Below are 27,411 nucleotides of genomic sequence, written 5' to 3'. Positions count from 1 at the left end.
AGTATTTTCTCATCACCATTAAGCATTGACATTTGTAGTACTACTCTTGACATTTTGCAAATGGAGCTCATTGAATTTCAGGCGGATGTTGCTTTGAAAGGTGTATTTCAGGACACACGCTTGCAAGATTTTTATGAAAAATACTTTCGATAAAACAAATAACCCCAACTTAGCTCTTTTCAACATGAAGACCATGGCATTGTTTGGCAGTACGTATCTATATGAGCAACTCTTCTCGCACAAGAAGCGGGTCAAGTCCAAGGAGAGGTCAAGGATAACAGACGTCCACCTTGAAAACTGCCTCCGCGTTGAAAATCTAGTGTACTCCTGAACGCTGAGAAACTAGTTCAGGACTAACTAACTAACTAACTAACTCTATGGCCTATGGAACCCGGAGGTTCAGTGCCGCGTTCACAAAAGCTCTCCACTGACTTCTATCCTTAGCTAATTGGATCCAGTTTCTACTTTGTATTCCTATCTCTGCGAGATCCATCTTAATATTATCCTCCCATCTGCGCCTAGGTCTTCCTAATGGTCGTTTTCCTATGGGTCTACCAGTCAAGACTTTGAAAGCGTTTCTACTTTCTTCCATTCTAGCTACATGACCTGCCCACCTAAGCCTCCTAGACTTGACGACCCTAATAATGTTGGGTAAACCGTATAAACTATGTAGTTCCTCGTTATGAAGCTTCCGCCATTCCCCATTCTCGTTCCTCTTGGGTCCGAATATTCTTCTCAGGATCCTGTTCTCAAATACTTTCAGTCTATGTTCTTCCCTCAGAGTAAGCGACCATGTTTCGCAACCATACAGAACAACAGGCATGATTATCGTTTTATATATTTTAAGCTTCAAATTCCTCGACAGAATTCGCGACGACAAGAGATTTTGAACCGAATAGTAACACGAATTCCCTGCTTTTAGTCGACATTTAATTTCTTCGTGAATATGATTTTCGTCTGTTAATATTGATCCTAAATATTTGAAAGTATCCACTTTATCAAAAGTATTATTTAATATTTTAACGCCTCCACAATTTGCCGTATTACGGTCCCGACGCACTTCCATGTATTTAGTTTTCTCTGCATTTACTTCTAAACCCATGTCCCTGCAAGCGTTTAATAAGATCTCTGCATTTATTTCTACTGTTCTCCTATCATTCCCTATTAAATTTACATCATCAGCATATGCCATAACCTGGTGAATGCCGTTCAACTCTAGGCCCTGGTTGCTATCTTTGATTCTCCTTATGGCGTATTCCAGCACAAAGTTAAATAATAATGGCGACAACGCATCTCCTTGTTTCAGGCCATTTTCGACGTGGAAGCTCGTGGACAAAAATTTTCCTACCCGGACTTTACTTTGGGATTCACTTAAACATATCTTAATTAATCTAATTAGCTTTCTCGGTATTCCAAGCTCTGTAAGAACGTTGTATAATGTTTCTCTCCTAACCGAGTCGTAAGCCTTTCTGAAATCAATAAATAGTTGATGTACCGGGGTATTGTATTCCCACTTCTTTTCGAGTATTTGGCGAACTAGTTCAGGACATGAAGGATAAAGTTTTCCACTAAAATTGTTGGAAGTAAATATAATATTCTGTTCCTCTTTAGTGAGTAAATATTTTGGTTGCCATTTTAACAGTTGTTTTGTGTTACTGTGATGTAAATTCCGATGTATAGTCCGCAGCAAAAAACCTGCAACATGAGCATGTAAGTTTATTGTGAGACGACGAAGTCTTTTGTTCCAAAATAAATGTGCAGGGGAGGACGCCGAGGTTTCTCCTGACGTGATTCGGGTCACATAGACGTTATGTTGATTTCCTGCGCTGTTAGGCGTAGTTTCACAATAAACTTACATGCCCATGTCGCAGATTTTTTGCTGCGGGCTGTACATGTTCCATCATTGAATGCAATACTATTAAATTGTAAAAATTATACACTAACACTATGGCCCACGACGCCAAATAGTGCTCTGTGATTGGCCCACTCACTATTCCAATTTGCCGACCCCTGTCGTAAACGAATAGTGGTCGGTCAAAAATCGGTTTCGATTATCGTTTGCGGGAAGATTCTAGCCTAAATTTATGTGACACAAATACCTCTTTCTATTTAAAAATATTGTATGGTATACAATATGGGAAAATCAAGTTGGCTGCCATGATGTATACGCAGTTAATGAAGTTTTAATACCAATAACAACCTGTAACATTTGCTTTTCCTTTGTCCACGCATCTCTTTGTAACTGCCGTGTCATGATGTTTTTTGTTCTGTTAGATACATATGTCAAACACAGAGTCTCATAAACAGATGGCGATATGTCAAAAATGAGTTCATATTCTCATTTGTGGGAATATTCAAGCCTAAATTGAAGTGTAAAATCAGTCTTTTCTGTTCAAAAAAGTGTACAATCTACAATATAGTGGAATTCAAGATGGCTTCCACGGTGACCACACTCCAAATCAATACAGTTTTTGCAATAATATCAATTGCAACATTTGATTTTCCACCGTTCAGGTGTGTCGTTATTATTCTGTTCCAATACTTTTGACTAATCCTTTATAGAAATCCACATGCATGTTCTTACAGAAAATGAAATAAATGTTTTCGACAGAATATTTTTCATACTAATATGTGTTTTTATACTTTGATCCAGGGACAGAAATGGAATTTTAGAACTAAGGGAACAGTCATTAATAGATCAAGTCTGATTGGGCTATGTCTCGAGAATACAAGCTTAGAGAGACGCGGGTGAAAGCAAACTTCCATTAAAGGTTCCCATTAAAACTTGTACTCCTTCAGCGGCTAAGAGTGCAAATTTTCGTTCTGTATGCATTTTAAATGAAACTACAAAATGTTATTCCATTCAAATCGCACTGGACCCATATTTATAACATTTTGAAAAAAAATCATTAGCGTGGAGCTCGTGGCATGCTATATTGAAATTTGATATGTAAACTAAGTAAGCAATCCATTCAAATTAAAACCGATTTTTTAAAAAAATGAAAACCCTAAAAGTTTCTAAAACTTTGCGAAAATTTGACTCATAACTTTTGAACTCTTAGTTTGCACAAGTTGAAATTTGGTGTGTAGATATTTTTAAGATATGTAGAATCGACTACCATCAAGCTCGAACTCAAAAAAAATAAATAAATAAATAAATAAATAAATAAATAAATAAATAAATAAATAAATAAAAAATGAAAAGGCCTGAAAGTACCTATATTTTCAGCAAAACTTTAGACTCACCGTAACTTTTGAACCTTTAGTCTGTGCAAGTAACTACTTAAGACGTGTAGAATCGAGTAACACCAAATTCTAGCTCAAAAATGTAAAGACCTAAATTTCGTCACCAGCTCGAGAAACTGTATTTCATGTGGATTTAGCGTCCTGTGAAGACGTTTCATCTCTCACGTTATTTCTCTATTGCAGCCGGATGTTATATACGACTTCTGGTTTCAATGTGGGATTCGCATAGTTGGGACTCGACCATAGTTTTAGAATATAAACTCATTTATTTTTATATAATGTACACTCCGTTATGCAGGGGTAAAAGTGAGGGGGAACGCGGGGGACGCCGTTACCCCAATTCCAGAAAATATCTACGGCGTCTCTCAATTTCCTAAAAAATACAGTAGGCAAAGATTACTTTTCAGATCCACTTTTACCGCTGCCGTTTGTAATGTTACTATTCCAGTTTCCTTGATAGCTCACTTGAACGTTTGCAACGTGGGAGTAAATTTTAGTTTTCTTATGATAAAAGGAACAATTAACGATACAATAATAGTAATTTAGACAACATAGGAATATGTTATAGTATTGTTGAGAAAATTAGGTTCAACATTATACTTAATCGCTTTTAAAAGGAAATATTTTCTAAACCTCAATCTTCATTTAAATTGGTTGACTTTACAGTGTAGAAAAAACAACGGCGAGAGAAAAATAGCGCACAAAAAGAAGAGAAAGGGAGAGAGAAAGATAAAGATTTATGATCTGAAATTGTCCGGTTGTGGAAGCCTACCAAAAAGATAAATCGCCTGTTCTAATTCCACTTTCATGAATTTCAACTTCTACCAAGCTGTTTGAAAGTTTTTGACATTACGACGAATTGTAGTACATAGTTCGGCCACACAAGAATTTGACACATTGATTACTTGAGGGCAGGAGAGAGAAAGAAAATATATAATAAATTATAATGCGAGATCTGCAAACAAATCATAGGAATATTTTAACTTTTTCTCTTTCTTTTTCTACTTAACCATGACAAAGAGAAAAATGGATTCTGTCCATCAGTAAACATACTGAATATTTAAGTTTGTCAGGGAAAAGCTTCGCTGAGATTGTCTCCCATTATAATGTTGAATACGTATAGCCTATATTTTATATAGATATATATATATAAACTGAAGAAAGTTGGAAAGTGCTTAATATATGAAAATAAGTGGCTGATGTCCTTGAAATATTGTTTGTAAGTACAAGACATAGTTACCTTCGATTGTTACCTCATATGTACTTAAGTAGCTATTTCTTCTGAATATAGTCGATGAAAATGTGCATTAATTTGTAAAATACGATGTAGTGTTCAAAAGAATGTTTAATGTTCCAAAATTAATTATAGCTTTAAAAAAAACATTCTGCCACAATGAAATTTATCAATTAATAAAGATAGTGGTTGTTTTCTTCGCCTGCTCGCGATCACGCAGTGAGTTTTTTTAAAATCTCTACGCTGCCTCCATCAGTCTATTACAATTTTAAAACCATTCAAGATCACGCCAGTAAACACCGAAAAGAAACAGTACAAACATTAAGTGAAAAAAAAAACTGAGCTTAATCGTGACGTACGCACACGTCAAACACATTATTTCGTATTTCATGACGTGTCAGCACATTACAACCACTTGAGTTATTAATAGTAATATTTCATTCAGATGTAGACTAAATATTTAATCAATTGATACTTATATGTTTATTTTCCTGCCTATAAAATAAGAAGGCGGCTTGCAATTTGGTCTCATAATATTGCAATTCTCATTGGTGTTTTGTAGTGAATAGGTATCACATCTACCTGTAATGATGCTGCCTCATATAACAATTCGTTTCGGTTACGTAGGATGAATGAGTGTGGAGTTAGAATATTTAGTTACCTTATATTAGATTAAGTTCGGGTTATTATATTCCCTGTTTTGACTGAGACAGTTACAGTTTAAAGGCTCTTGTGCTAGTGTCCTAAAAATTTAATTTTGTCTCAGTTTTCTCTCAGCAATGGCAATTCTTTCACCTTTTCGTGTGTTGTACCCTCATTGCAGTGTTCTATATTAGGTGTAATATTGGTATTACATACTTTTACATTTACAGTTACTGTACACACATAACCTTAAATGATCCTATAGCCCTCCTCGTTACCAAATAGTTGGGGATTCGATTGCCGGTGCGAGAACCTTGAAAATACGCATTACGTTCGTTCGAATTTAATCTTAAACTGCAGTTCCACGCCTCAAATAGTTTCAGTGGTGAAAAGCGACACAAAGCTTCAATAAACAAACAATTAATCAATTGATCCTATACACTTGCATATTTGTAAAGGTCGCCACATGAAACATACAGTTCATGTATATGTAATCGCTAGATTTATATTTCTTTCCAATCATCATGATGACAGTTGGAATGAAATAAAAATGGCTGTTCTTGCTCAGGTATTTTCTTGTAACTGCACCTGTGCATCACGGTACAGCCGATAATTATTTTGTTCAAGGATTAGTAATTATGATATCAGGCCTTCATTGGCACGTGAGACGGCCTATCAAAAACTGAAACTAAGGCCCAGTGCCGCCATACGCGATAACGTTCGCGAAAAACCATAAAAGTAGGTTCTTTTGATGTCGACCCTTACGTAAAGAAAACGTCAGAAGTTGTTCTCAGGTATACATTCGAAATTTAGAATGACAGTCATCGAAAGAAGGATTTAATTTTACAGCTAGGTAAGTAGCATTTTAACATAATATACAGAGTGTCCATAAGGTCCGTTGCCACTCCGTGTATCTTCAAATCGACTGCGAATATCAGAAAACGCAAAAACACGTCCATCATTATTTTAAGCAGCGTGAGTTTTGAGCTATAAAAGGTTAACTCCAGACCCCCATATAGGGGTATGTGGGGTCAACTTGAAAATTTTAAATAGCGAAAGGGGTCGAGTAATATATCGATGGAAAGGACTCGGCAAGAGAAATATTTACCCGAAAGTTTCAAGCCCCTGTGTTAACTCCATCCAAAATGGCGGGGGTTCACATTTCGTGTCCATAAAGTTCATTTGCACCTCATATATCTTCGAATCGACTGCGAATATGAGAAAACGCAAAAACACGTCCATCATTATTTGAAGGCTCTTGGATTTTGAGCTATAAAAGGAACACCCCAGACACCCCATGTAGGGGTACATGTGGTCAACTTGAAAATTTTAAATGGTAAAAGGGGTCGAGTAATATATTGTTGGAAAGATCTTGAGAAGAGAAATATTTTCCTGATAGTTTCAAGTCCCTATATTGACCCCGTTCAAAATGGTGGGGTACACATTTCATGTCCATAAAGTCTGTTGCCACCCCTTGTATCTTCAAAACGCCTAAGAATATGATAAATCGCAAAAACACGTCCATCATTATTTTAAGGGGCTTGAATTTTGAGTTATAAAAGGTCCACCCCAGATACCCCAGGTAGGGATACGAGGGGTCGTGTTTTTGCATTTTATCATATTCTCATTTGTTTCGAAGATACAAGGGGGGGCAACGGACTTTATGGATACGAAATGTGAACCCCGCCATTTTGGATGGGGTCAACATAGGGACTTGAAACTTTCCCTCGAAATATTTCTTAAGTTCGTTCAATGATATATTACTCGACCCCTTCTGACATTTAAAATTTTCAAGTTGACCCCACGTACCCCTATATGAGGGTGTCTGAGGTGGGCGTTTTATAGCTCAAAAACCAAGCCCATTAAAATAATGATGGACGCGTTTTTGCGTTTTCTCATATTCGCAGTCGATTCGAAGATACACGGAGTGGCAACGGACTTTATGGACATCGTATATTATATATATATATATATATATATATATATATATATATATATATATATATATATATATATATATATATATATATATATATAGAGAGAGAGAGAGAGAGAGAGAGAGAGAGATAGATAGATAGATAGATATAGTCTATGACATACTTCAGTAATTGACATAATTTATTGTATTAGAAATAGAATTAGTTTTATTGGGCCTTATGCAGAGTCGTTTTGACGTATGATTATCGTCAAACTAAACGCCTGATTACTGGGGGAAACATGTTAGTCAAACCATTTATTATAGCAATAATCACGCGTCAGAACGACTCTGCATAAGGCCCATTATATTTGCATATTTTTTAAGAACACAGTTTGGAAATAGTACATTGATACAACAAATTAATCATATATTCATTTTACTTTACAACTCTACTGAAGAAGTGCAAGACATAGGGATACCAGCTACAGCGATTCATCAATTTTGGTAAGTATTCCAAGGTAGTCCAGATAGGTAAGTGTTTTCTTAAACAGTTTTTAGTAGAAAATAGTTTGTAAATTAGATTAGTTTAGGCATAGAATTGTTGATGATAGTAGTAGTAGTAATAGTAGTAATAACTTTAAAATAGGCTTAGGTTATTTTCCTTTTTCTAGAAGTCAGGTCCTGTATTTCATTTATATTGCAGTACAGTAGGCACTAGAAAATAATAATGTTCCATATGTAACGCTAATACTATAAACCAGCAGTTGATACCAATTCTTGTGATGGAGTGTAATTTAAAAAGTAGTTTAGTTAGTAAGTAGAGTCCAAATTTCTCTTTGAAAGTTATGTTAGGTTTCAGAGAGAAAGAAGACACTTGATAACCTTCATAAAGCAGCATTGAATATAGAAAGATACGTATTTTGTATTTGCACATTGATTATTTTAAAACTGGTTAAGTAATGTATTCTTTTTCTTTACAGCTTCCCAACGAATTGCAGCTGATTTGCTCTCCATCCACCATGTTCCAAACATATTACTAATATAGTAATCGTATTCACAACGATATATTATATAAACATTGTGGCACAACACTTAAATACTATTTATAATCTCCCCGTACTCTTCATAATTCTTAGTTGTAATCGCAACCTAACATTCTTCATTATATAAATATTTTATTAAAATTATAATTTGGATATGGAAGAGGAGGGATATCAACAATATTGTATGATATTTCTTGTAGCAATAGTATGCAATTGTGGAATTCATCAAACTATCAGTACACAAAATTATCAGTAAATATGTTCATACATATCTTCTGATTAAATCAGTTATTACTTACATAACACTATGTTTCTTTCTCTATTAAATCTGTATATCTAGAACATTCAGAAAAGATCTGTGAGATTACCGAAAATTTGAAAAATCATTTTTACTAGAATTTAGAAAGCAGCAAAAGGTCTTAGATATTCAAGACATTCGTAAGTAGTGGCATTATACAGGGTGTCCAATATACCGTACAATGCAACCCAAGTTTGGGATAGTAGAACTTCTGAACGTAAAGCGATACGCAAATAATGGTTATACCAAAATGAAGCTTTGTTCATGTATATATTTCATGAAGCAACGACTGAAGTACACTAGGAACCACACAGTGTTGCCAGATGTAACTAAAGGTGTAAATGATTTTTTTTTTGCAAAACATGTAAATTGACTAACAATTCATACGTATGGATGTTCTGTCGTTAATTTTCAGTTTGTTTAGTTGGAGTAGCTTGGAAACTATGGAACAGAAAAAAGAATTTTTCATTTCCACCGACAACTAATCGGATGAGGCTTCTGTAAGGTGGAACTAAGGAAATCGTAGTTTTCATAAATTAATACTCTGAATTGGCAACACTGCTGTTTCAGTACATCAAAAGGTGTGTTAAAGATCTCTTTACATTACGCAATTCCTGAAAACAATGAAAAAGAAACTGAAATTATCATGATAAAACTCTTACTTACATGCACCCGGCAAAGCTATTATTATCACGAAATAAGTTATCAGCTCTACAGCAAATGCTGGAAATGCCTCCTGTTTCGATTCAAACACTGGTTCACACGTTTCACCATGTTGGCAGCAACTTTACGAAGAGTAGAAGTGTTAATGTTCTCAATAGCATTGCGAATGTTTGTTTCCAGGTCTTGTATAGTTCGAGAATTGTTCTTGTATACCTCTTGCTTTATGTGGCCCATAGAAATAAATAAATAGTAATAGCCGATTACTGCTGGACACTAATCAGAGAATCACCAGCTGAAAACTACAAACACCAAACAAATACGTTGCGTGTTCAGTGACCTTCCTGCGAGGGATAACAACAAGATAAATACATGCATAAGCTATATGCAATAACGTAAAATTATCATAACTTCCAAACGAGAGCTAATCTTGTATGTTCATTAACGTTTTCGTTATCAGCACACCCGAAAACATAAAGATTGATTGTTCTCATGCTAGTTACAGAAAAAGAATAAAATTTTGTTGGCTAGTGTTATAAGAAAGCGCTGTACAAATATTTGATCTTTAATATCGCTTCTCAAAACAACAGAAAAAGAATTTGCTAATTATATATTTCATTCTGTGTTTTTACTATAATTTACTTTGTTTCGCTTTACTTTAGAACTTCAATAACAACAAAATGCATGTTACAATGCAAATGCAAATTACTGACAAGTTGTTGATTACACATTTTGTTATATAAAATAAACTGTTATATATATATATATATATATATATATATATATATATATATATATATATATATATATTAAATACACATGTACACACAGATATACATACATTATAGCTGCCAATGTAAACACAGAGGCAATAGAAATAATTTTAATGTAGGACATGCATGTCACAATATAGAAACTTCCGTTTCAAACAAATGAATCATTGGAAATACAATTTGAAACTAATTGGTCATTCGCCAGTATCCCATGGTCTCTCAACTCCAAAGCTAATGGAAACTTTCTAATTTCATTTTATTCTTTTTTTCTAAGTTCCCCCGGACAGGAAAAAAAAAAAAGTACCACATACATTCGTTTTAGGTTTGGTGTTACTGCAAATTCGGGCCTGAAAATGGGCATCAGTACACACGCTACGTAAAATGGGTTCAATGAACTTAATGAAAAGGCATTGCCTCCTGTTCAGCCGGGAGTAAAACAAGGCATTCAATATATTACATCAAAAAACGAACATGTAAAAAAAACAAATAAAAAAGTCGTGGAAACGTGACAAAATTAATTCTCAAATTCAACAATAACACGTTCCGCTTACCTATTTAATTTATCATAAAACTGTCGAATTTGTTTTTCTATGGAAATGAAAGGGAAATACTACCCTCCCCTCCAAAAAAGTCAACAAACAAGTTAAACGAATAGAAAAGGTGATTAACAATGTTAAAACCATTTATTACATTGTTTTATAAGACAAAAAAGAAAGGAAATGTACACATTATTAAAAGAAGAAAAATTTTGAATAAAAGTATTCTAGGAGTTTATGTTACAAAAATAAGATGGAATAAAATATTAATGATTTATCATACTTAGTTTAAACTGAATGGTATAATAATGCACAGTAAATGATGTCATTATTGGTACCACGGTAAACAAAATAAAAGGGGAGTAGCTCTACCCTCCATAGCACGCGTGATCAATTCTAACATCAAAGCACGCTCGCGTAGTCTCACTGTTCAATATTTATTTATAGGCCTATATCTTAATTTTAATGTGTATTTTGCTTTGAAGCGATATTAAACTGTTTCATATTTTCTTTGCAACGTTTCTGACAATTGCGCATGTATATTTTAGAGCACAAACTCTTTTAACAGTTTTAAGAAAATTAAAATTTCTCTATCCGCGGAGCGTGGCGCGTGCGACGGCGGGTTAAGCTTTTTTAAATATGATAAAATGGACTAAACAACATAGTTGTAGATGGGATTTTAATTTAACCTAAACAGGACTAACGGAGGGCTAAAGATAACCTATCTTTTGGAATTTATGTTTTTATTCTTGAATAGATGTAAACTTTATCCGTTTTAGTATTATTGGTACATTATCATTATTATTATGTAATTATTATTATTACTATTATTATTACTAATTACTACCATTATCATTATTATTATTATTACTATTGAGAAATTATTTTTATACCATAACAACATACGGTTGTTGACGAAATACAGGGTGGTCCAAAAGTAGGCATACAGTTCTACAAAATATGACATCTTAGTTTATTCAGATAATTTTATTTACTTCTATTTGTTCCAAGCTTAAGGTATGAATGAAAAGAGATTAAACACAAATAAGAAACTTTAAGTCACTGCTTGTATGGATAACAACAAGTAAATTATATAAAACATCATGAGCCGGTCAGTACGGATCTGTATATGTTCTTTTGGGCCACCCTGTATTGATGTATGAAATATAAACATACTCGTTAGAGCTGCTTCGAGAAATACCGTTAAGGATAGAAAGAAAATTCGTAATCCTTTAAAAACCTCCTAGAGAATCCTTTAAAACTTTTTAGTTTAAAAGTTTAAAATTTACTTTACTTTAAAGTTTAAAATGTGATTGGAATACGTCAAACCTCTTAACTAGCGGACTCAATATTGGACTTATGAAGAAGTTGGTCAAGTGCAATATATGGAGCATTGGGCTGTATGATTCAGAGACTTGGATATTAAAGAACTTAAAGAAATATTTAGAGAGCTTCGAACTGTGGTGTTGGAGGAAAATACAGAAGATAAAATGGACAAAGGGAGCAACAAACAAAAATGTTTCAAAGCGGATAGGAGGGAAAAGAACACTTCTACCCAGCATCCTTCGTAGGAAGGTCAATTGGGTTGGACGCATCTTGCGAAGAAATTGTCTTCTTCGTTCTGCCATAGAAGGAAAGATGGAAGGAAACCAAGGAATAGGAAGAAGAAGAACCAAACGATGATTGGAAAAATAGAAAAAATATTGGAAATTGAAAGAGGAAACTGAAAATCGAGAAACGTGGAAGAAACAATTCCAGACCCAAACATAATTTTAAAGAAATCATTAGTCCCAGGACCTACCGACAGGCAGAATACTTAATAATAATAATAATAATAATAATAATAATAATAATAATAATAATAATAATAATAATAATACGTTGAAGGGTACGGCCTCTAGGTAAGTGAACACATTTACGTCGGAACGAACGAATAGACAGACAGACATCAGAAAGTCATTTTTTCGGATTGTAGGGCCCATAAAACATATTAACCATTAAAATCTCGAATTCGATTTTTTCACGATCACAAGACTTTTATGTCTCCTATCGTCGCTCATATTTAAAAATGGAAGAACACTCAACCTAACATTAAGAAATTTAGGTAATTACAATATCTATTGGAGTGATAATTCTTTAGTCACATAAGATAATACACCATCTTCCATTATTGTTTGAGTTATCTATTTCTATGAAAATAGTACGTGTTTGGCATACTGCTCGTATTTCTTAGTATAACTATTGTAAGGCTGACTTCTGTAATTTGTACAAAGACTTACAGAATGCACATTGAAAACAAATGTGCGTCTACTAAAACCGGAATGATACTCTCTCTCACTTTTATACAATTTTAAATAAGGCAATTAAAAACTCTAATTCATCCAGACACCTGGAAAATAAGTAAAATCATACGTAACTTTAAATCTGGTAATCCGCATGAGTTAAAGAATTATCGACGGATATATGTTATGTCAACACCTTCTAAAATATCTGAACAAATCTTATATAAACGTATATTTACGCATGTGAAAAAACATTTATATCCACTCATCAGCAGGCTTTTACTCAAACAGGAGGTATAGCTATTAATTTAGTGACTTTTACTTAATACGCACTTGATTCTTTTAATGAAGGTCGTTCGGTACTCACTATTTATACGGATTTGTCCAAAGTGTTTGATAAAATACATCATGTATTTTACTTCAGAAGTTGTCAAATTTCGGTTTATCTATTCATTTACTAAAGCTAGTATCATCTAGCTCAATGGTTGTAAACAGTTTAGCATACAGTTCTAAACAAGTAAAATCTTTTATATTTGAAGACCTGGCATACCTCAAGGTTCTAGTTTTGGACCTTTGTTTTTTTTATATTATTATTTATAAATGATCTGTCACGTGTTAAATTTTTAAAGCGCCTGGTGTTTGTTTATGAAGTTAAGCTATACAGAATCAATAAATTATATTGATTGTTTAAAGCAGCGTTTCCCAATCTTTTTCAACTTGCGGCACACTACAGGTGTAATTTGAATTCTCGCGGCACACCCATATTATATATATATATATATATATATATATATATATATATATATATATATATATATATATATATATATATATATATATATTATAGCTATTATTTCTAAATATAAAATACCTTGATATTTTTCTGTGATTACTGATCTTCTTACAGAGAAGAAAGCTCCATCGCTGGTTTTCTCCTGTGGTAAATCATTATGCTTATTTTTCATTCTAATTTTAAAATAGAAAACAATTGCAATGAAATATAGGACTCGAGTTTTTAAAAATCCACTTTCTCTTTCGAAAACTGTATCTAATCTTTCACTAAATAACGAACAAATAAACAAATCTCCTGTACCTTTAAAACACAAATGTAAGTAATTTGTATGCATGTTTGCTTTGTTGAATTTATTGAATGATATGTTAAAATTTCGTTACGAAATAGTCTGCAACAATAAAGAAGCAATAATGATCATGACAATGATAAATACGTTTTCCAACATTAAAAATGTGCAGAAAAGTAACACAGTATGCAACTTAAAATTGTAGATGTATAGTAGAGGTTCATAGTAATGTGAAATACAAATATACATTTTCCCCTGTCTTGCAATTTGGTTCCTATAGAATTAATAATTTGTTTCGATTTCCTCGCGGCACACCAGCGGCCCATTCGCAGCACACCAGTGTGCCGCGGCACACCGGTTGGGAAACGCTGGTTTAAAGGATGATTCAAATAAATACCATGAATAGTCCCTAAGAAATAATCTTTACAAAACATTTTTTTTTTCATATTAAAGTGATCATATTCTCTGGGCAATCTATTCCTAGCACAAAAAAATGGATTGTTGCCTAAAAGTAAAACTTCACAATGGTCATGAATACAAGGAAATAAGCTATTGTTACTTGAGGCACTATATGAAGTATGATACCACGTGTCATGATATTAATTGCTTACTGGATTCTATGCTACGTAGGATTGAATGCTTACGTGGTGCCAAAGATCATTTCTCCAAGTACTAACTCCAGCATTAAGAAAAGTTCCTCTGCACTGGTGCGTAGGAATAAGCACAGATATATTTTGAGGTGTTCATTTACTTTAGAGCAGAAGTGACTCATCATTGCCCAGACCGTAAGTAGAACCATTAAATTTGGAGAAAAGACTCCTATTGTCAAGAACGCAAGATACAAGGAATGGTATTTTGAATCACGAGTCCTAAGGCGAGTAAAAGTGAAGTGAGAGGGAAAGGATTGAATGTCTTACCAGTCCCTGGAGTTAGAGATATCAATCACACAAACTCTTAATTAAAAATATGAGAATAAGTGAGCTTTTTCAAAAATTCCACTCATAAGACAGGAGAGAGAGAGAGAGAGAGAGAGAGAGAGAGAGAGAGAGAGAGAGAGAGAGAGTATTTCTATAATACCTAAATTTCCCTTTATTTAGAAAATGAGCAATGTGAGGATTCGTTTAAGTTAAAACGTGTGAATTTTGGAATATAAATTATTTCATTAAAAATATGCGAATACGTGCTTCAGTGTTCCTAAATATTCCGCTGCTAAAATGGGGACAGGAGGCATCGTTTCGATGACATTCAAGTTTCTTTATGTTATGTTACTAGAAAGTTCATTTGATGCACTGAGTAGAAAGTTTTGAAAATATCATTGCTACAAGTAACTTCAAACGCCTGTTATGTTTATACATTTCCTCACAAAAAATACAATACGTTAATGTTAACTGAAAATACAGGAAAGGTAAAATAATGTAATTGAAATGTCTTTAAGAGAGAAAAGAAGCAGGCCTATATAAAGTACGAGGGAGGACCCAAAAGAAACCGGACTTTCGTTCTAAAAATATAATTTATTACATTTCTTTTACAAAATTCTTTCAGTCTCCTTCAAAGTATTCTCCATTAACTGCGATTCATTTCTCCCATTTTCTTTCCCACTGTTTGAAATACCTGTGGAACTTTTATATCGTCCAATGCGCTCTGCGAAGTTCTTTTTACAGCCTCTACACTATCAAAACATTTTCCTTTTAGATTCTGTTTAATTCTCGGAAAATGTCATCATATTGGTCAAAAAGTTTGGATCACTCTTAATCTGATTTTTCAAGTCCTGGCTCAAATTCAGACGAATGATTTGATGCTATGCGAGCAGGCGAGAAACAAACTTAGCGGCAACATGTCGCATTTGCAAAACGTCACGCTGGCACGAGCTCCAACTCACTCCTGACTGTTTTGAAAAATAATCGATCATGAAACGACCATCCTAGCTGATTTTGGGGCAGATTTGTTCGATGTTTTCCTCGTTTCGAAATTATGGAGAGCACCCAGAACAAGCATGATCTTCAAGACTCATCTCACCATACTTAAAGCACCCAAATCACTCAAAAAATTGTGTGCCGTTCATAGTATCCTTCTTGAAAGCCTGTTGAAGCATTTGGTAAGTTTTTGTTTCCGATTTTCTAAGTAGGAAGCTAACATACTCCTTGTTCCTTTGAATCTGCCATAACGATTTCACAGGCGGCAAACGAGAACAGTTGAGAAAAACAATAATACGATCAAACGTTAACCTCCTAAGCAGATGCTGCTTGGCCAACTGATCTTGGAAGGTCTCTACTATAGCACGGCCAACAAGAGATGGTCTCTGACGTTTCTTACCACATGCGGTGGGACATTGCAGCCCCTACTTTGATCCCAGTGTTACCAACCACGATCACACTGTCTTATACCATTAATTAAATTGCCACTACAGTTGCACCGAAAAAAACCTTGACACGCGAGTAGTGGCAATGTCACTGTGAGCTGTCAGAGACGTTCTCTTATTGGACGCACTATAGACCCATCTAGCAGGAGAACTCTACTACGCCTAGGAACGGCAGCGCTCTTTCAATCCGGTTTCTTTTGGGTCCCCCTCGTATCACATCTGAAAGAGTATAATACTTTTAGAAAAAATATATATCTGGTCACGCATCATACCTCGTCAAAATGATCATAAATTTTTCCTTTCTTTTTCTCTTCTTTTCTCCTCTTTCAACATACATAAATCACAAAATACCTGTATCCATTAAATAACCAAAATGTGTAATATAAACCTTACCAAGACAGAAAAACAAGCTTATAGAAATGTTACAATTTCAATCCTTATATGGCCGCGATCAAATAATCAAGAAACAAGGTCAAAGAACGAACCATTGTGACGTCACGTAAACACAATTTACACCACTGTGCACAGTCAGGAGCTAAACTACCACAGCCCCCGCGAGAGGAAGAGTGAGAGAGAAAAGAAAGGAAAGACTACGAGCCAGCACCATATCATCTCTTCGCTACCACAAAACGCAATAAACTTGAATTGTTACTGCGAATAGGTCAAAGGGGACATCCACGTCTCCGTTTTCTCACTCCCGTTGCCCTTGTATCACACCATGATGAGAAATTTGTTACATTCAGTCCATGTACCACAAAGGAAACCGTGTGTGCGTCTGTGTGTGCGTAGCGAAGCAATAACCAGAAAAAAGTGATTGCACGATAAGGTGAAAAATAAAAATAGTAAAAGGAATGAAGATTTGCAACAAGAAAATAACACCAAAAGGAAAGGTTTAAAACAAAGATGCAACAAATTCGGTCTTTTACTTTTAAATCGTAACAATAAACACAAATTGCTCACTTGTTACTCTGTACGTCATGCTGATCCTAATAATAACTAGTCACGCTAAGATATACAGGATGGGCAGAAAGTAACTCCATATTTTGAACTGTGAATTTCTAGTAATGTTATGTCTACATAACCATGGAAGTTATCTTGTTTTACAGACTAAAGTAGGCATTTTTTTCTATTGTTTCCAAATTCTATAAAGCTTTTGTTGTTCCTTTGAAGCCACAGAGATGCCAGGACGGTTAACGATTGAGGAGAGAGCCAAAATTACAGCAAGATTTGAGGTGTGGCAGTCTGTAATTCAGGTCCAACGATGGTGGAGGGGTCAATATGGAAGGCAAGTTGTTCTAAATAATTAAAAATTGCCACAAAAAATGAATGACTACCGTAGGTGCTCTGGACATTAAGAGAGCAGGTAGGGGCCTCGACTTCGGTATCAGAGGAAAAAGTGGCCATAGTGAGGGAGAGAGCGAATCCCTTCAAAATTAACAAGGCAGGCTGCAAGATAAAGTGACTACACGCTATTCTGTGCGTGTAATTCTCCACAAAGAGCTACATTACAGATCATGGAAGTCTCATTATGTCCGAAAGTTGTATCCAGATGAATGTGATAGGCGTGTTGAATTTTGTGAAATGATGACCGCATGGCATGAAGATCATCCACACCTGTTTGAAAAAATTATGTGGAGTGATGAAGCTGTGTTTCATGTAGGGGATCTTGAATCGTCATAATAGCCATTACTGGGCAGAAGGTGATCCCAAAGAGACCGTTGAAAAAATGCAGGGCAAGCCGAAAGTGACAGTGTGGCGTAAATTAACTTCTTTCCGCATTATTCTAATTCGACCCTATCTGTTGAGAGATACTATGAACGCTGAAAGATACCTGGAAATGTTAGAAAAATTTGTGTGACCAACAGTTTCTGAATGGGACGAGTCATAGGAACTGTTATTTATGCAAAAATGGAGCTCCCTCATTATGGCCACTCCCTCTCATTACGCCTTGCTTGTAAGACAATGGCTTGATGAACGCTTCGCAGGAAGCTAGATAAGTCGCCGGGGTCCCACAGAATGGCCACTGCGAAGTCCAGACTTCACCACATGCTATTTCTTTTCATGGGAGTGAGATAAGGAAGAAGTTCATAGCAGCAAATCACAAACTCTTGGCGAACTTGAGAATAAGATCCGTGAGGTCATAAGTAGTGTTCCTGCTGAGGTCTTGAAGGTCGTAGAAAACGTAAGTGTTCGTTTGAGATACTGTCCGGAGCACGCTTTGAGCTGTAACTGTTGGAAAGATAATGGTATATAATAAACTACAAGTGTGCAAAATATTGAGTTTATACCTATAATATTTTAGAAGAGAATAAGTGTTAAAAATAGAGAGTAACTTTCCGTCCACCCTGTATGTCGCTACCTGTGCTGTCGCTAGCTTGCTTGATGCTAGTAGGTGTCCCTACCTGTGCTATCGGATGTTAAACATCCGCTGTTTATTATTATGACTAATTGTTTTAACATCGGCAATTTGCCCGAACAGTTTGAGTCTCTTACTTCATGAAAATTAGATTTTACAATGTTTGATTTTAAAATTTACGAATCCTATTTTATTAGATGTAATACAGAGGAAGCATTTTGAGAAAGTAAGGAATATATAGCTAGACTTGAAGAAGAAATAAATAAAGTAAAACCATTAAAATACCAGTTCATTACAAAGAAAAGACAAGAATAATTCCCAACACACAAATCAGCGGGGCCGGGGTGGCTCAGTGGTCGGCCGGTCATTTCTGTCGCTTGGGGTTCCTGGTTCGATCCCAGCTCGCGCCAAGTGGACTTTGTGGTGGGGAAACACCGTGTGCGTGGATTTTCTCGGGGTTCTCCCGTTTCCTCCCACTTTCTTCATTCCACCATTTCACTCATCTCTCGTCACCACCGTTTCCTTTAGCCTAACCGGCATAACCATGGGTCGTAAAACTTAAAGATTTCATTTCATTGTTTCTGTGGTGTCGAGTTTGATCTCCGGTGTAAAAAAAAATGCCTCGGATTAAAAAAAGAACAGTTAATGGTTCATATACTATAGGCTCATTTTTACGTAACTTTGGTGCTCAAGTCGAACATTGATCTTCAATAAATCACTAAGTAAAGAATCCGTTAGTAAAAAAGTGTCCATGCTTAAATAAAAAAGGAATTGTACTTTTAATACTAACTTGTGGATGCTCAATCCAATAAAACTATTTTAAAGCATCTATGCAGTTACGATAAAAGTGGTCTCAAATTGTGGACATAAATAAATATAAATATCCCAACTTTGGGGCAAGATTTCTAGTGACTCCATAAATGGACATATTTGAAAATAGATACAAACTAGTATTGAAACTGCTATTAGAAACATATCAAAACGTGAATGCTTCTACTATTGGCATTCACACTGCTACTTTTACAATATTATGCTTGACGACGATATTGTGTAGACGAGAACAAGCCACGGCTGGCCCTGCCACCTAGCGGTCATTTTTTGTTTTTGTCGTACGCTATAAATCGTTGTTTCGACAGGCAGTATAGAAAGCGAGCGAGAGGAGTCCAGCGGGCGGTGGTTTTAGAACATACAATATTTATTTTCACGCGGAGTGTTAGTTCGCAGCGACTACTTATGAAAAATAATTGAGCGCGACAGCAGCAAGTTTTAAAAAAAAAAATTCGAGGCACTCGCGAATAATCGAGGCTTTACTGTATTTTGTATGGCAATTTTTCTTGTATTTCCATTTTCTTCTTCAAATCACAACAATCATTTTAAGAACCGAGTACGATAGCAAAACAAACGAGAAATAGACTGTCTAATGGAAGACCTATGATGCTCTTACTCATATTTTCTGTAAACTTGTAATGTAGCAAATCAGTGATATCTCCTTTCCCAACACCTTTTTCAACTGTAAATACAACGGAAACTTAACAGTGTTGTCAATTCAGTGATTTTTCCACAAAATCTAGTGGTTTGGAATGCTCGTGTGGTGAGCAAACTTTTAGTCTGGTAATTTTTAGCGGGAAAATCTAGTTGGTTGTGAATTATTTTAGGTGCAAATCTAGTGAATATATATAAAGTCTTCCTCAGCGATCCCGCGTCCGCTTGTTTCGACGAATGAATTGGAACTATTCAAATATTATACAAATGCAGTGGCGTATTTAGGGGGGTGGCTTCCGGGCTTAAGCCCCCCCCGAATCCTTACTTAGTATTGTAAAGTAAATGAAATATCTGGCAGAATTTTCACATTTCCAGGCAAAGCCCCCCCCCCGAAAGTTAACAAAGCCCCTCCCGAAGCAAAATCGTAAATACGCCACTGTACAAATGTATCACATTACAAATATTGGCGAACCGAAACACTCGCTATTGAAAATCCCGTCTGATGCAAACAAATGAAAATTTTATTTTAAGAACCTTAGTTCAATACAGTGCAGTATTGAGGCGAATCCTGCATTTCCTTAACAAATAGAGGAAAACAGCAAAGAAAAGTGTTATACTGTTTGATGTACGAATCTACAGAAGAATATAAAAGGAAAACTATAAACACACACACACACACACACACACACACATATATATATATATATATATATATATATATATATATATATATATATATATATATATATATATATATATATATATATATATACACAGATGGTGATCAGAAAAATGGAAACGCCTGAACGAAATTGCAATTTACCAGATTAATATGGTGTCGGGCCACCTTTCGCCTTCAGAACAACCTTGATGCGACGTGGGATGGAGGCATAGAGGTCGTGAATGGTAGCAAGTGGAATTTTACACCATTCCTCGTGTAGGGCATCGACCAGTTCTGTGAGAGAGGATGGAGATGAAAATCGTCGCTGGAATCGTGTTTCCAAGACGGACCACAGATGTTCAATTATGTTGAGATCTGGGGATTGGGCGGGCCAGGGGAGGTGTTGAACTTCATCCCGATGTTCCTCAAACCACGCTGCAACAACGCCAGCTGTATGAATGGGTGCATTATCATCCTGAAAGATGGCGTCATTGTCCGGGAACAACATCCGGACCATAGGATGCAAGTGGTCTCCTAAAATTGCGACATAATCGTTGGCAGTGATTCGTCCGCTAAGTGTGACCACAGGACCCAATGAAAACCATGATATGGCGGCCCACAGCATCACCAAGCAGCCGCAATGTTTCACAGTTGGGCGGAGACACTGCAGATCATAAGCTTCTTTGGGCATTCTCCACACATAAACACGGCCCACGGTGTTTGGGAATAGGGTGAAGGATGACTTATCCGACCATATCACACGTTTCCAGTCCTCAACGTTCCAAGTTGCATGGTCGTGGCACCATTTGCGGCATGCGAAAGCGTTATGGTCCCTGATGAGCGGTTTGGCCCGTGCAACACGACCCCGTAAGTTCATGTCATGTAATTCGAGGCGGACTGTGATTGTCGAAACAGGCTGGGGAAGGTGCTGATTGAGTTCCTCCGTCACTTGCTCCGCAGTGGCACGACGGTTCTGCGTGACAATACGCTTTAATACCCGGCGTGACCTGTCACTCATGATCTTTTTCCGCCCACTGTTCCGCTACCCGATGTGGTTTTTCCGTGTGTTGTGTAGACCATCATCACCTTCGACACTGTCCCACGCGACACACCTAACACAGTAGCCACTGCTGTCACAGTCACTCCACATAATCGCGCACCAACAATTTGCCCTCTTTGAAAATCTAAGAGGTCTCCCATTTTACACTACCTCCGTCTGCTGCAGCCACTGGACACTGCTGTTCCACTGCGCCTGACGTAGTATGGAGACCGACCTAACACACCACCACCAGCGGTCCGGCGCTGCGGGCACTACGACACCACTGCTATCCCATACATCTGACGTGTTGCCAACTACAGGTGTTTCCATTTTTCTGATCACCATCTGTATATATATATGTCGAATTAAAGCTGAATTTAAAGAAACTGCAAGGTGTTGTATGTATCCAGAATAAGATTGAAATTATGGGAATCAATACTGGTATATGTTAAATATTGAAAGGAAACGTTTCACATCTCATTCTCGTAAAATAAATTTGGCACTCCATTCATCTTTCGGCATCTACTGCAACAAGTGAAAGTCTGCCATGAAATTTGAGTTTTCTGTCAGGGGTAAATTGATTTTCGTAGTGTGCATGTGATGTTTACATTGTAATTGAAATTCTAACATACCAAAGAGTCTTCACAGGAATTTATCATTTTGGCATTTCGTTTCCAGGTCTAGTGGGACTTCTAGTGGTATTTAAACTGTTTTCATAGTGTTCTGCAACTTTTATAAGTTTCATCTGGTGGGAAAATGTGCTAGACTGTTGGCAACACTGAAATTCAATAAAGGCATCTACAAAACAAATGCACTAACTCATTAGATACGTAGTACATTAAATTCGACTCAAACAAAGAAAGCAAGTGGAATTAAAAATAGAATTGGGTGTTTTGATTTGCAAACAGGTTTGTATGACCAGGTCAGAAGTTCCCTATCTGAAGAACGTATGTATTAAAAATATCATGGAGAATATGCTGACACGTGGGTAAGGTATTCTGTGTGGAATAAAATCGATGTCAACGTAGTCTTTATATATATCTCATTGCCCAGAGGCCACTTTTAGAAATACAGAAACAAAAGAGAGCCGAACAATCTCATCAAAAAGTTACTTTCGTATTCTGGAATCGAGTGAAAGTGCCTTCGTGGCAGATTTAAAATCCTGTATCCTCGTCGTTATTCAGTAGCCAACACAGATTTTTCTAGATAAAAGAAACGACTCCATAAATTCTACCCATCATGCCACAACTACTATATTCCTTTCCTTTCCGTTTTTTATCTATGTATTTTTCCATTTTCTACAAAATAAAAAAAAGTCCCTTCATGCCTATCTCAGGAATATGATTCCCTAAAAAAGACATAACTTAAATGCAAAGTCATACTCTGGATTGAGGTAAAACTATTCTGTTTTACTACTCCTTTGAGGTAATATATGAGAAATAAAACTTTAATGGTTTCCGTGCTGAAAAAGTTCTATATCTTGTCAAAGAAACTTATATTGCTGTTCATATTATAATGAATTCTTCACGATCTTTTCTTGTAACCTAAGCAATCTCGCCAGGACCATTGTGGTACCTATACTTCTCATTGTAGTGACAAAGATAACATGTTAAGTCGTAAGTAAAACTTAAGACAGTTTAGTTACGTGGTTGTAAAAACTATAACTAACTATGGATTACGAGGACGTGATGCCTTGATATTTTATAAGCGAAGCATGAAAATATCAGTTGAAAGCGATTATATATATATTTTTATACCGTCCCGTCAAGAAAGAAAAAGAAAGCCTACATTTTTCCTTCAAGAGATCTACTATACTATTGAGTACTATAATACCATACTATGAGTACTAAATAACATACAAAAAAGTTGGTTTCACTTCTTTATTACAAGTGTGATTACTAAATATATTGTATGATATTTATGGGAACTGACTAAATATAATTGATTAGGGGTTCTGACGTGCCAAGCAGTTAAAGAATACAGGCGATAATTATAAGTTCGTGTAATAGAAAGATAAGAAGCGGGAAAACTGACTCCATTAAAAGGTCGGTCTTTTAGATATTGGAAGGGTGCCATACCAATTGGTGAGCGGGAAGCATTAAATCATTTAAAGCTTTATGTTGCCACAAATAAATATATCATATCTACATATGATTTTGGCTATAAGACATAGTTCTTAGTTTAACGTACCGCGTTTATGCTCTGAGGCTTTGTAAGGAGGACTGTGATAAATAATAATAATAAATGAAATGGTGAAATGAGAAACTAGAAGAAAACAGGAGAATCCTGAAAAAACCCTCACACCGGTGTTTGACCGCCACAAAGTCATCTGGCATGAACTGAGATCGGACCAGAAACTCCGTACACCAAAGGTAAATGCTGCACCATTAAGTCACCGCACGCCAAAAGGTGTAATTTTGAAAGAAATATATATTATGGTGGTAGTCCGGATCAGGAACACCTCTAGTCACGAATAAATCGACCTAAAAACACAATTTCCGAACAAATTTGACTCGACCGTTCAACAATAGCTCGGCGCACGGTATAGTGTCATGTTTTCGACGTGCTGTGAACTCTGTTCCCGTTGTGTTGTTCTTGATTTTTTTTATTTTTGCATTAAATTAACCTTCATTACGGCTCCTCCTCTTCCTCTTCTATATACCTGTGTTTTCAACTATCAACCATAAAGGTAAAAAAATATACTGTATACATTTTACACTAGTGTATGTGTAGACACACTAGGGGTGAAGCGGATCGTGGATTGAAATGGATTGTGGTAAGGCTACGTCGACGTAGCAGCATCGTAAAAGAATACTGTGTAAAAAATCAGCAGTGTTGTTGAAACAGACATTCTAGAGTGAAGAAGTAAGATGGGCATTGAGCTCATTGGAAAAAGGCCCCAAGTACCTTTTTTTCTTTAAAAGTGAGTAAATGCTTCTTTATTTTTTATGATTCCCTAACTTTCGAATCTACCAAGCTAAGGTGTATATATACTACATTTCTGCACTTTTTCTTTTGATATTTTATAATATATCAATATAGGGTATCAGTGTGTATTTCTGACATTTAGTTTGCAGACACCTTACAACTGAATTATTTTCTTAACATAAAGCAATATGTACGCAGTATGGAGTGAAGTGAGTATAGTTCCATTTTATTTATGTTGGCGGCAATGTTATAGTTTGTGTAAATTATAAACTGTCTCTATACATTAATTTCCCCCTAAGTGTTTCTATGTGTTTTTGGAGACTCAAAAGCATATAAATGGAAATCATTTAAAATTTAGAGAAATATTTTGTATGTATTTATTGTAATTGAAGAGGGTGTGTAAGGGGGAGGAAAATACAGGAGAATCGGCTATAACTCTCTCCTACACCACTAGCTCTGTCAGTAGAAATAAGCGGGGGATCTAGCTCGATATGACAGACTACTAGAATCGGACGGCTGTCCTCTGGAATAAAAGCATGATTATACAGTAATGAATTTAGCAAAATGATTTTCTAGAAGAGAGAGACTGTGTTTGGAAGAAAATTAGGTGTGTGATAAGAATACCTACATTACGACGTCTGGGTGTTGAGCTGAACACTCCTAGAAGATCGAGTCTCGTTTCCAAAGACTTGGCTCTTTCCATTCTCAAGAGACCTTGTCGTTTGCTGGTCTCTAACCGTTATAGAAGTTCTGTCTTGTGGATCAAAATCTCATCTACTGGCTAACTGTCCCAACCGGAAATCTTCGGTCCTATTTAACGACGGACCTCAGGGGCTCGCCAACTATTACAAGTGAGCCAAGAAGCGAGTCCCGGACGTCACGGGAGGTGTGGTATGAGATCGTGGGAGGAGTTAGGAAAAGTCTCTCGAACATATATTTCAAAACACAAGAAAAACAAATACATAAATTATATCACAATTACAAGATGCTGAATCAGCAAAATACAGAACAGTCGGTCGCTAGTTCTTCAGGGCAATAGTCCACATCTTGCTTGTTTCTTGCGTCGCAATGTAAACACATAATAATAATGCAAAGGTCTCTGTCCTTTTCCAAAATACTCTAAATCTCACAAAACGCACACCACGGACAAAAACACACGCATCACATCACTGTTTGCTGAAAAAAATATTATACACAAAATCAATCAACCAATCATTGTTCGATCACTAACAGTGTTTAATGTGGGCGCCAGCACCAACACACAGATCTCTTTACATAATGATAGATGATCAATCTCAATTCAAACAACTTACGATATTTCTCAAACATTTGAAAACTCAGTTTGTTATCATTTTCATTTTACGTCAAAATGTTTGGATGTGGTTTACTTCATAAAAGAACCAGAAATACGTTAGTACTCGATAAAATTCAAATTCTTAACATACTGTGTTGACCAAATCTGGTTGTAGTTGAACCATCCTAACTATATTAACGCATTACACATCTAACGAAGATATTTCTACCCTTATTTCAGATGCCACGTACATACAAGTCTTCAATGATGAAGTGAAAATCAGAAAATATGTTGCCATCAGTTGAAGCTGTACGATCTGGATAAGCAGTTAATAGTGTCAGTATAATGTTTAATATTCCATATAGGACATTACCCAGATATGTAATCATGAGTAAAGGTAGGAAAGGTGAATATCGATGGTCAACCTGTATTTAGTGATGAATTTGGAAATGTCTAAATATTGGCTGTAAACTGTTGTCAATAAATATTCTTTTCAGATACCACAAGATATTTATCGGGTAGTGTTTCGTTGTGTGAAAGGGCAGGAAGTGAAGCATTCGTTTAAATCACCATCTAGAATTTTCTATTTGGACATATGTTGTTATTCACGGGCTATGGTATCTGGTTTAACTCGAGAGACTATGCAAGAATTTAGTGATACATGGGATGTTTTAAGAAAAAATGTTGAATTTATAGGATAAAGGTGAAAGAATCTTTAACATTGGTGAAGCCGGTTTGCCACTTATGAATCTGTAGGAGCGGTGTTGTCCAGTAAAGTATTACGTGACATGGTCTCCGCAACGTGCAAAGAAATGAGTGCAACATAATATTAATTGTCTGTTGCTACGTAACTGGAACGTTTCTTCTACCATTGAAATTTTTGAATGAATTACCACTAAGATAGCAAATATTTATAACTGATTCTGGATATGTCAACGAAGCTGGGATTTCTTGAGTAGAATAAACGCTTTGCAAATCTAAAATCGTAGTGACTCTGCCTATTTCTGATAAATCCTGCCGTAGTATGCTTAATAAATGATCTTCACCACGCTTAGCTTGATACATTTCAAAATGATTGAGTACTACATTCAAAATAACAGTTACACCTAGTCACACAAGTCGTTTGCTTACCGAGTCACACGACTCATACATTACAGCCTGTAGACAAGTCTTTTTTCGATCTTTAAACGTAATTCAAGCAAGCTTGCAATCAGAGGATCTCTGTGCATTCGGACAGAACAATAGCAAAACCACAGTTTGGTCACCTGTTGAGTCAAACATGTGGAAAACTGATATAATGGTAAACGATATCATTGGCTTCAGACCCATTGAAAATCACTTACAAACACACTGGCCATACAAGATCACAAATTTGTTGACAACCAATCTTCCTATGCAGCTGAACATAGGAACTAGAGACGAATGGAATTCCTGATGTCCTACCTTGCCTCGTCAAAAGATACACTTGGAGGGTAAAATAAGACAATATAGGTGGAGATAAGAAATATTATCTTCTTCCGATCATGTTGTGAGATTAAGAACACGAAAAGGTAGACCTGGGTTTTACCTGGAATCAGTGAT

The 27,411-nt window shown here is 35.9% G+C and overlaps 1 protein-coding gene across 6 annotated transcripts in view; it reads right to left on the bottom strand.

The window, feature by feature from the left end:
* Positions 1-27,411, bottom strand: part of LOC145660494 (single insulin-like growth factor-binding domain protein-2) — a 1,012,667-nt gene that overhangs the window by 562,589 nt on the left and 422,667 nt on the right. The gene's annotated exons all lie outside the window — the stretch shown is intronic.

Source organism: Thermobia domestica, chromosome 9 (assembly GCF_964235325.1).
Source record: "Thermobia domestica chromosome 9, izTheDome1.hap1.1, whole genome shotgun sequence".
NCBI classification, from domain to species: domain Eukaryota; kingdom Metazoa; phylum Arthropoda; class Insecta; order Zygentoma; family Lepismatidae; genus Thermobia; species Thermobia domestica.
Note: the sequence above shows the minus strand (reverse complement) of the source record. Positions and strands in the feature narration are given on the sequence as shown.